Here is a 15,333-nt window from a genome sequence, read left to right on the forward strand (position 1 = left end):
CTAACTACTAGTGTGTCGGTATTGCTCACTCCCGCAGACTACAAATGTCTTCTTCTTCACTGCCAAAAGCCAATGAATGATCTAAAGGATGTTAATGCGAGGCAGATTAGCTGTGCAAGAGGGGAAATGAGACCGAAGCAGTATTCACCAACGAGGGAGCCAGATCATGTACCTCGAGGTTCTATCCTTAGCGCTTATGCCGTGCAGCACACAGTGGAGAAACAGGACGGCCGAGCAAGGGAGCCGCACACGATAAAGTACTCTTTACTTGTAGAGCAGGTACAGTTAAAAAGTTGCATTTCTGCTGCGAAATGTAATGTGTACAGCGAGCGGGTCGGTCCAATTTGTGGAAGTTATCGCGATGGGCAACAGGAACGCGATGAGTCACTTGCCGATGCGCGCATCAGGTGGAAGAAGGGTCACACGTCAAGGTAACTGGCGCGCACTATCGTAGGAAGCAATTAGAAAGGAAGTAGTCCCACCACTCAGTGGCGTCAGAGTCGAGCCGAGATGAAGTGTCAGCGCAAGACAACTCTTGCGGTGGTAACTTCCCAGAAAAAGAAAACGAGAAAGTGCGTTAAAAAGCGGCCAGCATTGAGATTCAACGGTAGAACGAGTTGGTTCTACGTCTTGCGTATTCTCCGTTCAAAAGGAAAAGTCGTCAGATCGGGACCATCACGCGTGCAACTCAAAGATGAAGTTGAGCCGTGAGCTCTTAAGAGGATATAACTACGGGGTTTTTAAGCTATTTTTGTTATGGGTTGTTTTTAGTTTTGAAAAAGATTTTGGTATGTAATCACCGCAAATAGTAATTATTTTTAGTAACTACTTGTGTGTTTTCTTTTTCAGTGTTTAGATATGGCGTGTTACCGAAGAGTGGTGACATTGTGAAAACCTTTTAGTGAAAAGTCCAGAATTTGTCGGTAACGGCGGTTCGAAAGTGTCGGACTTACTGCCATGCAACGTAGACGCACAGGTAGCGTTTGATTGAGTAATTGACTGAGCCAGTCGCAACGGGAAGCGTCCACTGTCGAATGGGAAGCGAATGTGAAAAAGAACTTGTTCGTATTGAAGGCGCGCTGAACGAGGCTGCTTGTGCTCTTTCGCGTCTCGGATGATCACTGGGTTGAACGATTGTAAATCTTTGTGGCAAGGTGACGTTTTGTCTGTTTCATATGGTTGAGTTTTAAAAAAGAAAGTCTTTCCTGGGGACCTTCAACGAAAAAATTTTAGTCTGTCTGTCTGTCTGTCGGTCTGTCTGTCTGTACATTTGTCTGTTTGTCCGTCCTAACAATATTTCAAGCGGCACCAAACGGCCAATCCCATCCGCAGTGCGCACCAATATTGCTCAAGGTTTAGCGTTCATAGTTTTGCAACTGTCAATTAAAAAGCAAATATTGCGCATACTTGAGGCGCCATAAAATTACGTCAATGTTTTGTGTGTCTGCCTTCATACTAGAAGAGGCACACACAAGTAACTCTAAAGACTGTAGCGTTTATCGCGCTGCGCTTACAGTGCAACGCGATGCCTTAGAAGGTGTTTCCAACGCTTTGATACAACACGGTGGTGGCACTTGCCCGTCGCTTTGCATTCTAGACCTTATCACCTCCGAGATTGGCGCGTATTTATCTCTGCGGTCGCACATGCCTTCGTTTTCGAAAATAACTGCCAGGCGGCGCTCGTGTCTAACGTGTCTAGATACGCTTGTTCGCCTCCGCTACACGCTCAAGGCACTCTAACGCAGCGCTTTCAAAATACCATTCACCGATTTTCTTGCGCAGAGCACCAAATAAACCTTTTGTTCACTCTCTCCAGACGCAAGACTATCGTCTTTTGACGACATTTACAGTGCAACGTGTAGATTGTGGCTATTTTTTTCGTTGTTGCTGTTGTATAGCCACTCGAGTAGTCTCGGGGAATTCATTGACTGCACAGGAGTTTGCATCGCACGTTTAAGTGTTATGCGTGAATTGGGGCCGAAAGACTAATAGTTCCGGCATTACGTGAAAACATTTTGTTTGTTGTATTTGGCATTACTTATTGTTGAGATGCGAGTTTCCCTCTAAGTGGTAGAACTACTTTTAGGTGTAGTATATGTGTTGGGTAGGAATAATTTGGTATATAAAATAAGGTAGCGTGTGTGAAGCGAGTACGTTTTTTTTTACTTGGTGCGATCCATTAAGACAAAGATATACCTATAGCGACGGGTCTGTCGCTCTTCTTGATTGTGTCATGCGGGGCCTGGAGGGCGCATGGAGTTGGTCTCACGTGTTGGGACAATGACCGTGTGGTGTGGTGAATTTAAAAGACAATAGCCACAGGATTATGCACGGTGCGTGTTCCCTGTTTCAAGCTAATGCGAACTGACTCACGCTGTGAACTTCATTCTGAGTGGGTTCTTCATTGTGGTGCCTTACGAGAGTGTTTGCTTTCGGTGGACCATTTGAGCATTATGTATATGTGTCGCTAGGTATGTTTCCAGAAGGACGTTAAAGTTCACCTGTTGAGATTGAAGTGAAAATCTGTTCACGCATGCGCGTGCACTGACAGTGAGTTTACTTCGAGCGATTTTTTGTTTGTTTTGTATCGCGTTACTGGACATCAAGTATCCAGTAACAATCTTGAGAGGGGAGGAGTTAGTATGAGGTAATTATTAGCGGCGTGTTGTGTGTAGCGCAATTAATGTGGCTGATGTGGAGCACGGAGTCACTCGCCCACCCGTCAACTGACGAAGCTGATCGGTTCCGCGAAGGCGAACATGGAAGACCCGAGCATGGGAAAAAAAGGAGACTCCTTCGTTCACACAGTTCAAGAGCGGAGGTTCGGGCTTGGACTTGGGAAAACGCCCAAGGCTGCAATAAAGCGTCTCTTCACCGGACTACGGCTCTTCCTTCGTGCTGCCACCGTGCACTCGAGTCATCAAGGGGACCAATTCTGAACCTGAAGCATCTTCCCTTCTTAGCTAGTGTAGAAGCTAGTCGAGGAGGAGGAAATTAACTGGTAGGTACGTAAAAAAAATCACTCCAATCCTTGGTATGAATTATGATAAGTAGGCAAAGCTCGAGAGAAAGGAATAATTGGTAAACCGTAACTCTCCTGTAAAATTCAGCCAATCCCATCAACAGAAAAGAGTAAGACTGTGCTTATATTATAAAAATCACCTTTTAGTTTGTTCTTGTTTATGATAATTAGGGTTGCAGCGCGAGCACGACCCTAATTATCATGAATTCAAACCAACTAGCCCAAATCGCCATTCTTCTTGTTCTTGTTTGTCGTGTTCTTGTACACCTGGTTCTTTATATGCTGATCTAAAACGCTTTATTACTCATGCTAAAGCGAGTCCTCTCTCCACATCAGGCCTGTCTAAAGCAAGTTTACTACGGAGTTTCAACAACCGGCGTTAACCACTGCATTTGTGCATAACCTTTTCCCTGAACCTATTTATTGAATGCCATATTCGCGTTTGTCTGGTGACGACGTAATATTTCGTGTACGTAGAATGTAAATATCTGCTTCAGCGAAACCATTTTTTTACATCTGCACACTTACACTCTGCCAGGGAAAACGCGAGTGAATCAAAAATGAATGTATATGTCATGAACAGTTGATTGTAGGCCCTACAGCCAATGTGAGACGATAGAGCGTTGTTTGTTTCATTGTCGTGACGCATTTTATTTTTGGACTTTCTGAAAAAAACAATCAGAAAGAGACTTCCAATCCCAGCTCATGGTATTAGGTTCCCCCGTGCCCGACTCTGCGTCCGTCCATGCGTCTATCCGTCCGTGCAGCCATCCATGCGTCCATCCATGCATCTGTCTGTGTGTCCGTTCGTCCATCTAGTCAACACTCCAATTAGAAGCACCGCTACCCATCGGACATTCAAAGGACTAAACTAGAGGTGGTACACGCACACTTCCTTATAGCTTGCGCTTCGGGTCTACTTCCCACTTTTAACCATCTCGAGTTCATGGTATATACTAGTTCACTGTATTCATGGCATTGCGACCCAACGCTCGCTAAACCTTTCTAAAACCAAGGAGGCTATGCCCAGCGAGTGTAACATAGCAACCCTTTCTTGTCAGATAGTGCTCGATGTACATGCCAATGGCTGCTAATGGGGACTGAGAGACAGGAGAATTCAACTTTTAGTTAACGCGCACTCTACGAATTTTTACTGTTCAACAACGCACAGGAGAAATCTCACACCGGCCTCACCTTGCAGGTGAAAGCGTCAGACATGTTACGCACTACTACGAGGGACAAAAGGGTGCCGCTTTAAGGAGCTTTGTCTCTGAAAGAGCCTGACTGATAATACTTCATATGACTTGTTTATGTTGTTGCGACTTCATTGCTTATGAAAAAGTCGCATGATATACAGACATCCCGAGCTACCATGGTCAACGAGATTCGTCTTCCAAGAACCAGCTGCTCAAGTGCGCAGTGTCGTCAAGACTTTTGACCCTGTCCCGGAGTGGCTTACCTTTTTCGATGCTTGCGTGTATTTGCCTGACTTCTGAAGAAGTATGTTTTGCGTAGTTCACAATTACTGGTGATCATTTCATCCAATGAAGACAAAAAATCAGTCAGACTCTGCGGTAAAATACTGGGCTGGCACGCGGTGGACCCAGGTTGGAATGTCGCCATGTTACCACAACTATTTGGTGTCCTTTTATTTTTTTATTTTCTGGATTAGTAATTACAGACACCAGCAGTGTCGGCGGCGACGGAAAACTATGGTGCTGCGCGTGACCCATGTTGAGATTTCACGACAGGTTTCGCTGTATTAGGCCACCTTTTTACGGAATTGCTTTGAGCCATCCTTCACGGGTTCACTTAGCATTAAATACTGCAAATAAATGTTGAATACCTTGATAGGTTCATCTGTCAATTTTTAGTGGATCATGACGGTGAATTGGGATCATTGACTAATAAACAATAAAATTGCACTCCACCGTTGCACTTCCGGAGGAAATAGGCTCTAAGAATACACCTAGAATACACCTTCCGCAATAAAATGAAAACTGTAGTTTGCACCATGGTAGCCCTTGCCATTGGTGATACTTTGTTGCAAAAATGCGCTAAGCAATGCCGCAAACAGGGGAGAGCCGTTCTCACTGCCAGACGCCACTTTTCTGCCGTTTCTCCTTATGACCTTCGTAAGGACAAGCACTGCTGCCTGCCGCTGCAGTTCTGCAGAGGTGCTGCTAGCCAGGGCTGGGCAGAGATTCATTCATTCATTCGCAAACCTCTATTAGTGTCCTGAAGCCCGGTCTTTTCAGACCGAAGCGGGCCGCGTTCATGTCGGTACCGTCAGGCCGAGCCTTGTGGCGTCATCGTGGACCTTCTGGACTGTCCATAGTTGGTCTTGATAAGACGCGCTTCGCACCATCGTCTGCCAGTAAAGCCATTGTTCTTCGGGGTCAGCGAGAGTCACGGGACAGCCCACCCGCATGCGTCTGATCCCAATGATGCCATCGCATACCCGAAGAAGTATTCTGGAATACAGATATCGAAATATGAGGTATGGAAGCCTAAAATGAACATACTGAAATACATTTTTAATCGACGTAACGGGACACTTCAGAGATAATCTTGCAAAAAGGCAAAAAAAGTAGGCCGGAATACAGATATAGCAATACAAGTACTGAAATATTTTTCTCTATGTCGGGGACAGTCCTACCCCGTACAGACATTTTTCATGGGTATTGATGATTGATATGTGGGGTTTCACCTCCCAAAACCACCATTTGATAGTTTGAGACGCCATAGCGGAGGGCTCCGAAAATATCGGCCACCTGGGTTCTTTAAAGTGCACCTAAATCTCAGCACATGGGCCTATACCGCATTTTCACCTCCATCTAAAATGCACCCACCGCAGCCGGGGTTCCATCTCCTGACCTGTGGGTCAGCAGCATAGAGTACCTTAGCCACTAGGCCACCACGGCGGGGCATTTTTATGTGCACCATAATATTCACAATGTGCCGCGCATTGAAACCTAGAAAAAAATGTATTCATTACTTTAATAGCGTACTCTGAGAGCCCTTAAGCAATTACAATGGAGGCGTACACTGCCCATATTTGTTAATACCGATGTATTTACTGATAGCAGTTTCAATAAAAACTATGCTATATGAGAACAAAAGTCACACGCATTGTACACCGAGGTAGCGTTTCTTGGCGGAAACAGTATTGGATATGCTAGAAGTAGCATAATTCAAGCGAAGCGCTGGAACCATAAACGAATCAATTGAGAAAAGGTATGCCTTTATTCACAGCGGTCAGCATGTGTTTCTGACCAAAAAAATAAAGAAAGTAAGGCTCCTGAATTAACTGCTGCCGCTGTAATAGCAGCACTTACTTCAATGACCTTCTTCTTCAGATAGACTAGCGGTTCAGCCTAGTTGGTTTACAGTTTTGCTTACAGTTTTGTTTACAGTTTTTTAAGGGATGCCGCAGAATAGAAAAAAACGAAAGAAAAAGAGCACTTCTCGTTCAATTGGCATGAGGAAACACATTTTAAAAAGAATGCTATTGGTTGGCACCCATTGCGCAGTATACAATGCTCCTCGCAACGAAAAAATACTGCTGGAATTCCATAAGGCAGTATAACATTGTTGGCAAGCTCAAGCAGGTAATAATTCAAACACATTCCAGTTCTGCTTGAACGTGCACAGTGGGATGCGGGTAGCAAAGCGACTAGCTCACTTTCAAGAATGTAGGAGGCAGGGTAGCCATCAGCAGAATTGTAGAAATGGGGGTGCATATCTCGCCGTGGAATGCCAAGCGCACCGCAGAAGTTTTTTTTTTATATCAGTGTACACACGTCTCAGCTCATTTCCGAAAAAGAAATAAGAAACGAGATACCCGTGTCCTGGATAGTACCACCATACGGGTTATACAGCGTAAAAGCATGTCACTAGTGAGATACAAATACATTGTTGAGAAGTAACTCGATATAACAATACAAATAATCAAACGTATCTCTCAACTACTATCGGTATACTATTGTATCACGTTGTTACTCAGTGCTGCTGCTAGCACACTTTCTCCTCTCCGGCATGTGTTAACAGACATGCTCCGGCAGTTCGCACACGAGCAAAATGTGCAAACGCCGAATACTGGACACAAAATATCTGGAATACTTAAGCCTAACATTTATTTTCAATACCAGCAGTTTAATTTGTAGTCTGATCTGATGTTTATATAACGGCTTGCGGCCTCTGCCTAAAGCTTTGAGTAGCAGACAATCCTGAAAATGGAAAAGTAAGGTTTAGGCAGCTCGCTTCTTATGGAACATTCTTTGTTACTTCTGGAAAATGGTTGCTTCACCAAACGCAGCTCTGCTTGTGAGAAGTATGAATTCTGCGGGCTACAGCAAAATTTTGTATCTTACAGGTACCAACTTTTTATTTCTTACTTATTTGACAGCATTATTTTGGTGCCGTAAAACAGCTAAAATACGTTCTAGTTTACCTATACACGTAAGCGACTGGTTCCTGATTTTTTTTCTATTACCATCTTGGAATAACTTAGCAGTACTATTCGCATAACTAGTCAGCAAACACACCAGCTGTGCGACGTCTGTGACTATTGCCAAAATATTCGATGACGCTAATGATAGACAAATATTAAACGCATAAAAACAACCTCGGAAACTTTGCGAGTTCTCGTTTCGAGATGGGGGCATTCAAAAGCACCAACAATATGCTATTTGAATAGTGCACTGCGTTTTTGCTCTCTGCATGCAGAAAAATTGCAAGACGAGAACAAATGCGAACAGCAGTGTACAAAGCTGGACCTTTTTCGTTATTCGCATCATCATCGTTCCTCATGCATCACTGCAGCCACACTATTGAATTCATGAGGAACTCTAGACATACACTATGCGAAAGATTAGGGATAAAGAGGTTGGGTACAAGAATGTTCCTTCAACTAGTCTAGTTGTGTTATGTCCTGAGGTACAGCTGTACCAAGGTCTCCGGCTTGAGTTTCTCTCACATAAAACATATTGATACGGCTGGCCTTGCCTCTATCAGTATTAACAAGTACAACTGTTACAGCCCTGCCATAAAACACATCGTTACCATCAAACGTTGTCTTCACGCTTTCAAGGACTACTTGAAGAGGGTCAACATACTTAGTCTTTTTTCTTTGATAAATCTCGCCATGTCCACTGTTTCGGAATGAACAGCAAAAGGTGGTATGTTTGGTACTCGCTCTTTCTCGATACGATCGAAGCTCCTTCAACATTTGTAATATAGCAGGCGATATTATTTTTTCGGTTACAAAATTGTGTGGTCGTTTTAGTCAGGTGGACTTCTTGTCACTCCCCGTGTACGCCATAGCATGGACGCAAAGCATTGTTTTATGATCTTAATCAGCATTAATGTTGAGCTGATATCACTGACACTACAAAGACTCACGTCGCCTTAACTGTTTTTTTTAAGTTGACATCACAATGCACTAACTCGCGGGAAGAATATCTGCACGGAAAAAGAGCACATTCCCATCTTCTAAGTTCGAAAGGTACGTATAAGCATGCTTTCTAGTAGTTTTTGCCAACTTCACAGTTTCAATCTTTAACGATTTCCAAAGTTTCCGAGCAAACTTTTCAGTAAAGCTGTCCATGCTGTCAGAAAGCTTACGTTCCCGTAACTGGCTGCGTATGCTTTTCACGCTCGGACAACCGCTCAGAAGGAAAAATTGGCTTTTTCTGAATCCTGTAAGCGACGCTCAGATCATAGAAAACAGTTCACAGGTATGGTAGTTGTTCCGAACGCAATTACTGTTAGCAATCAGAGCAAGAGCTATTGAAAAGTGTGCAATAGAATGCAATCGGACCTCACGGGCAGGGTCCGGGCCCCCGTGTATAGGGTCTGGCGGTGCCGCCCTAATGCGGCGAGCCACAGAGTAACTTGTCAGGACCAAGTTCTTCCGTTCTCGTGCATTGCGAAGGCCGTTATAGAGAGGGCAGGAGGAAGTCGAGTGCATTTGTGCCCATGTATATGCCCATTATTATTACTAATTAATGACATGAGATAGGTTACCTTTTCATATTGTTACGTTCACGAAAGGGTTTATTCAGCTGCGACGTACCAGTAGACTCGAAGGTGTCGCGCACCGGAGGCCTTTCTTGTTCTAGCTTTTTTTCACCTATAGTCTGTGGCGCGTACGTGCACTGTGGGGGATCGGCCAAGAATCGAGTGAATTTATAAAATAATATGCAGTTTTAGAATAATAGAGATTATTAAATGGAAAGATTACCGATAACTCAAGAAACCGTAATGCTTGATCTAATGCATCAAACTATTCAAATGAATAAAACATTTATTCTAAATTTCAGCAATACTCCTATTTTTATACGTATAAAACGTTGTATACACGTTACGTTAACAACGCAGATTAGTTAGACAACCTTTTAGTTTCCTTATCATAGTCCCATACGGCCACGCACACTGTCGCACTGGAGAACCCAGAAATGGAAGCTCCCAAAGACAAAATGACAGGCACAGATAAGTCTATAGTGATACCACATAAAGGTACTTTTAAAAGGGTTTTTCGTATGATGTTCAACAACCTGCAAGTCAAGAAAAAAACAAATGATCTATTCTCGCTAGCGAAATGCCTACTTCTACTCTTATCTCCCTGTTTCCCGCTACACAGACGCCCATACCGAAGTCACATATACAGTAACACTTACCTCGGCGCAGACGTAGGCAACAGGGCGAGTTAAAGAGTCTCTGGAGAAATAAAGGGCTTCAATTGCGCTACATGAGTAAATTAAGTCTTTGCAGATCGTCGGTCATTTCAATGAAGACACTCTACGCGGTAAGGTAAATCTTTTATACGGTCTATAACAGCGCGAAGTCCCACATAGCGCGCCAGTACATTTTCGCACATTCCGCCTTTTACAGCGAAGGCTGTTATGAGATCACAACTCGGGTCACGCGCAGTTTTGCACCGCTGCCACCGCCGGTGTCCGTAACCACATCACGTGAAGTTAGAAAGACTTAGCACCACAGACACAGGGGGGCTCGAACTCCGGTCCACTGCATGCCAGCCCAGTATTCTACAACTGAGCTACGCTGGTGCTGGGGACTTGTTGGCAAACTTGCATTAGGCAGCCTTGATGTCGGGAAAGAAATCACGGTAATACGACTTATAAAGCGTTTGAAAACAACGAAAGAACAACCAAACATCGCACATTGTGAATAGCGTAATGAGTGGGCCGTCCAATGCTCCAACCAATTACAAAAACTTGTTCTTGTTTCTCTATTAAAAGTGGCGCATACCCAATTCAGCCAATATTCCTCATCGTCGTCAGCAACTGCACGAACAATTGGCACGAAATTCTTTGCAAGTTTGGTTTGCTTTATTCAAGACAAAATTGAACAAGATTGCCTTAAGGGACACGACTAAAGGCTAAGTAAATGCCTGACATGGTCGTGCCACCCTGGCAGCTAAGCAGAAACATACCGCAAGCACAGTACGCAGAAAATTACAACATCACGTGTTATCTTACACGGGTACCATAGTCGAACAGGAACTGCCAGAAGTGTGAATAAAAGAATAGAAATATAAACAGCCCTTATTCGAGTGGTCGCAAATACAAACAAATGCATGTTTTCTATCAAATAAATTAACAAGAGACATCTTGACTAGGAAATTGAGTTGCTCTACAAGACAAATTAGAGTATGATAAACAACAGGCAAAGGGACAATAATGAACATGGTGCAACGAATACGAAAACATCATTAACTACAAATTTCAAAAATCAAGAAAAGCATCGCTTTCATCCACTAGAAACTCCTGCGTTATTTTTTAAAATGATTTAGTTGAAATTTCGTCTTCCAGTAAATGTAATATAGTTGGGTGTTTGTTTAGAATGTTTGGAATTGGTGACGCTAATCAATGGTCACCGTAGTTCGTGCGTGATCTACATTTGTACATTAGGCTCTTTCTCAGCTCGTATGGTGTTTGTCTCACATAATATGTGTCCAAGAATAGTGATGTAATTAGTTTATACTGGTGTATTATCTCTAGACATAGCTTATGTCTGTATACCAGTTTTATAGGCAATACTTTGTACATTTTAAAATATGGTTGAGCACTTTCGTAAAGGGGAGTGTTAGATATAGCACGTATAGTAAGCTTTTGAAATATAGACAGATAATTAGGGTTTGTAGTGGTCGTTGTTATCCACATTAAGGAGCAGTATGTTAGTCGTGAATGTACTAGTGCGTAGTAAATTTGCAGCTTGACATTTGTTGGGACGTAGTATCTCAATTTATTTAAAACGCCGATTCTCCTGAAAAGATCTTTGTTTATCGCGTCAATGTGAGGAGACCAAGAAATTTGTTCTTGGAATAGAACTCCTAGAAGTTTTATTGTTGTTGTGCGCTGAATCTCGGTGCTCTGGAAATAAATTGGAGTGCATTGTATATGTGCTACTCCTTTAGGCTTGAAAAACATGTACTCTGTTTTAGGGATATTCAATTGAAGTTTATTTGCGTTTAACAGTAAATTTAGTTTTTCTATCAAAACGTTAGCTTCTTATATAGTTCACATACGTTTGAACCTGCAAAAAATACATTTGTGTCATCTGCGTGCAATATTATTTTCTTGTGTTCCTCAATATTTATGATATCATTAATGAACAGCAGGAATAGGATACGTCCAAGAATCGATCCCTGGGGGACACCATACTTTATGTGTTCGACTTGAGAGTGTGTATTATTTAAAACAGTATATTGTTTTGTAGGCGAGAGATAACTTGGTAATAATTGAGCTGTGGTAACCCGATTGCCATAATACGGTAGTTTTCGTAAAAGTAGGTCGTGTTGTATACTGTCGAATGCCTTTCTAAAATCCAGAAATATTCCTAGTGTATAGATTTTCTTTTCAGTGTTGTCTAGAATGTATTCTTTGATGCTGAGTATAGCCGACTCAGCAGACTGGTTTTTGCAAAATCTATACTGGTCTTTTGCTATTATATTGTTTGCGTTTACAAAGCCCGTAATCCTCTAATATATAACTCGTTCAGCCATTTTCGCGAGCACAGAGAGTACAGATATAGGTCTGTAATTGTTAAGCCCATCAAATTACCCACCTTTATGCATGGCAGTTACTTTCGCAAGTTTCATTTGATCGGGAAAAACACCTGAAGATAGCATCAAGTTATAAATGTGCGTTAGTGGTGTAGCGATAATGTGACTTATAGCCTTTAGAGGCTTTGGCTTAATGTCATCTGGGCCACAAGCACAGTTATCCTTTAATGACGTGATTAGCTTTACCACTTCTTGTTGATCAGTACGAAACAGGAATGCACTAGACGGATAATTTGACGCTATATAGTTCTCGCAACACGTTTCTGTGCTGTCTGTTGTAAACTCACCAACTGTTAAAAATATTTGTTAAAGGTGTCAGCGATTTCTAATTTACTCATGCCCAGTTTTTCAAGTTTTATTCGTCTGGATATCTCCTTTTTTGTTAATGAGCTGATTTATTGTGTCCCGCAGCAGGCGCACGTCTCCTGAATGAGTGGCAAATTTACTAATGTAGTATTCTGTCTTGGCTATCTTCAAATCTTTGTTCAGTGTATTACAAAATTTTTTGAAATTACGTAAACCGTTTTTGTCTCTGGAAGATAGGAAAGCTTGAAAAAGGTTGTTTTTGACTTTAATTCTGTTGTATAGTTCCACTGACACTCATGGTTTTCTGAATTTTCTGTGTTTTTTGCAGGGCTTAAGAGGGAAGCAAGCGTTATATAAAGATGTCAAATGTTTTAAAAATATGTTGTATGAATTATTAGCATCTCTTTCTTCTATAACCGTGCTCCAGTCAATTCCAGAGATAAGGTTCTCAAAAAGTTTAATGTTGCGGCTAGAATAACTCCTAAAGAGCATTTCATCCTTACTTTTGATTACACGATTGCCTGGTAGGAAGCAGTATGTTGGAAAATGGTCGCTAATGTCGGTAGTAATTGCGCCTGCTTTGACATCAGTGGTATCGAAACTTGTAATACATAGGTCTAACGTTGTTTTCGGTGTGGCGGTTTTTCTTGTTGGGGTGCTGATTACATTCATACAACCATATGCTTCGATTAGTTCATTTAGGCGTTCGTAGCTGGGGTTATCTAGTGACAAATTGATGTTAAAGTCGCCTACCAAGACAGTCTGCAAGCGAAAATCTAGAGATCTCTCCAGTAATTTTTCAATGAAATTCAAAAATCTTTCTATTTAACCAGTAGGAGGGCGATAAATCACAGAAAATAACACATTGAAACATTCTAACATTATACACTCATAGCCATCACCTACGACCTTAAACTCGACAACAATTCTATATGGGAGGTTTGCACGGACATACACACAGACACCACCACCACGCTTTCGTATTCGGTACGCAGAAAGGCACTCATAACCGTCAATCAAAATAGAATCATCATCTGATGACAGCAATGTCTCAGTAAAGCAAATTATATCAAATGGATAATTCGTTTCCGACAACAACATGCTCATCTCATCAAATTTTTTTCTTAAACTTCTGGAATTTGAATGGAAAACTGAGAGCACAGTGCCGCTTCTTAAGGTTGGAAGATCGCGTAGAAATTCGGATGGTGAGTACGACATCTTGGGACTGAATCACCCGATAAGTACACAACTGTTACCACTCTTCATGATAAATGTATCATGTCCTCTCTTTCCCGAATGACCAGTGCTCTTTCGCCAATTGCTCGCCTCACTAGCACCTAACCGTTGGCATGCCACACGAATGCAAAACCCGTTTTCCTAGCCCATTCTTTGGTCATAGTGAGCAGTTCTCGCGCCTGTCGAGTCATGTTCTCACAAATGTATGTGTTACAGTTTTCGCTTTTGAGCTGTCGCCGCTTTGAGAGCCAGTTGTCCTTGTTTCCTGATTCATGAAGCGCACAATAATGCCACGAGTCTTGCCTGGCTTAGCGGGTAGCCGGTGGATGGTTTCAAGATCACTGCGGATCAGGGAAGGAAGTGATATTTGTTTCGCAATTTCATTCACTTTTGCCACAAGATCCTCACCCTCAGTTTCCTTATAGCCATTTATTTCTAGGTTCATACGTCGGCTACGATATTCTAGCTTGTCTAATTCTTGTGTCATCAAAGCCACATCTTTATCTACCTTCCTTTTCTCTAGCTTATCGACTCTTTTCGACAAGTCTTTTGTAGCTGTTTCTTGGGCGTGCAGTCGTTCACTGAATTCATCAAACTTGTTCGACAGAAGCTTCACAGCTGTTTCTATTGATTGGAGCTTGCTTGGCAGAGCTAGGAGTGCATCAATCTTAAGTTCAAGTGAGTGGAGTTGCTGCGCTACTATGCTATCAGTTGACACCCCTTCCACATCAGTTTCAGAGTTCTGGCTGCCAGTCTTGCACTTATCGCCCTTCCATGTTTTTCCCCCGTTTTTTGCCCGCTTCTTCCGAAACGCCTGAGCATGCACCTAAGTGGAATGCGAATTTACATTCTGAACAAGCTAGAAGCGGGCGTCCGTCTTCTGGTTCAAGACGACATGAACAACAACGTAATTGTGACATGTCACTGCAGTTTCACTCTACAACTACACACAAACGCTTGGCAGCAGCAGCGGAGAGCAGAACAATGCCATAAAAAGATATTCACCAACCTGTAAAATATGGAGCGAAATCTTAGGCGTGTGCTCGTTGGTCGTGCCGCTGCTGCCAAATGATGGTTCACACCCCTCGTAGAAAATTCGTTGGCCGTGTCCGAGTAGCGTCGCTGTGGCAGCCGGTGACGTCAACAGCGCAATCTTTCGTTGTGCGGATACCACGCTTTTCAGAAAAAATGACAAATATAGCATAGCGAATGCGGCATACTATCGAAAACTTTATTATTGATGCCCTAGTGAGTATCAAGAAAGTGTGCTTGCAGTGGTTACCAAATGAGTGTTTTGAAAGGCTCTGAAAGGCCGCTCTTCTACCTTTCGCTGTTACCGTGCTGCGCCTTCCGCGAAGGCCTGGCATTTTCTTTTTCCTTTATTTGGCATATACAGCAACACTAAGTTTTTGCGATTATATGTCAGGTGTAGGCGTCGATGGTCAAAACGCGCCTTCGAGCGACCTTCAAGAAGCTAGAGTGCGCACGTAAGGAAAACTTCGGGCTTCTTGGGCACTGCAGACGATCTCGCATATACAGGAATCATGGTGAGAAGGTAGACAGGTGGGATCAATGTAACCGGGAAAGCCAAAACAAAAACATCACATCATATCCACGGAATGAATGATGGTGAGGGCGGGTCGCAGAAGCCACGCCGTAAGGAGCTTCGTCTCTAAAAGAA

General features: G+C 42.8%; 1 long non-coding RNA gene across 1 annotated transcript; it reads right to left on the reverse strand.

Moving 5' to 3' along the window:
• Window positions 1-4,656: 4,656 nt before the first annotated feature.
• On the reverse strand, window positions 4,657-14,859 carry LOC142817980 (uncharacterized). Its single transcript, XR_012895453.1, has 2 exons — window positions 14,662-14,859; window positions 4,657-5,496 (listed from the first exon to the last, which is right to left on the reverse strand). It is a non-coding gene; the product is annotated as an uncharacterized LOC142817980 (long non-coding RNA).
• Between the last annotated feature and the right edge of the window lie 474 nt (window positions 14,860-15,333).

Source organism: Rhipicephalus microplus, chromosome 5 (genome assembly GCF_043290135.1).
Source record: "Rhipicephalus microplus isolate Deutch F79 chromosome 5, USDA_Rmic, whole genome shotgun sequence".
In the NCBI taxonomy this organism is placed as follows: domain Eukaryota; kingdom Metazoa; phylum Arthropoda; class Arachnida; order Ixodida; family Ixodidae; genus Rhipicephalus; species Rhipicephalus microplus.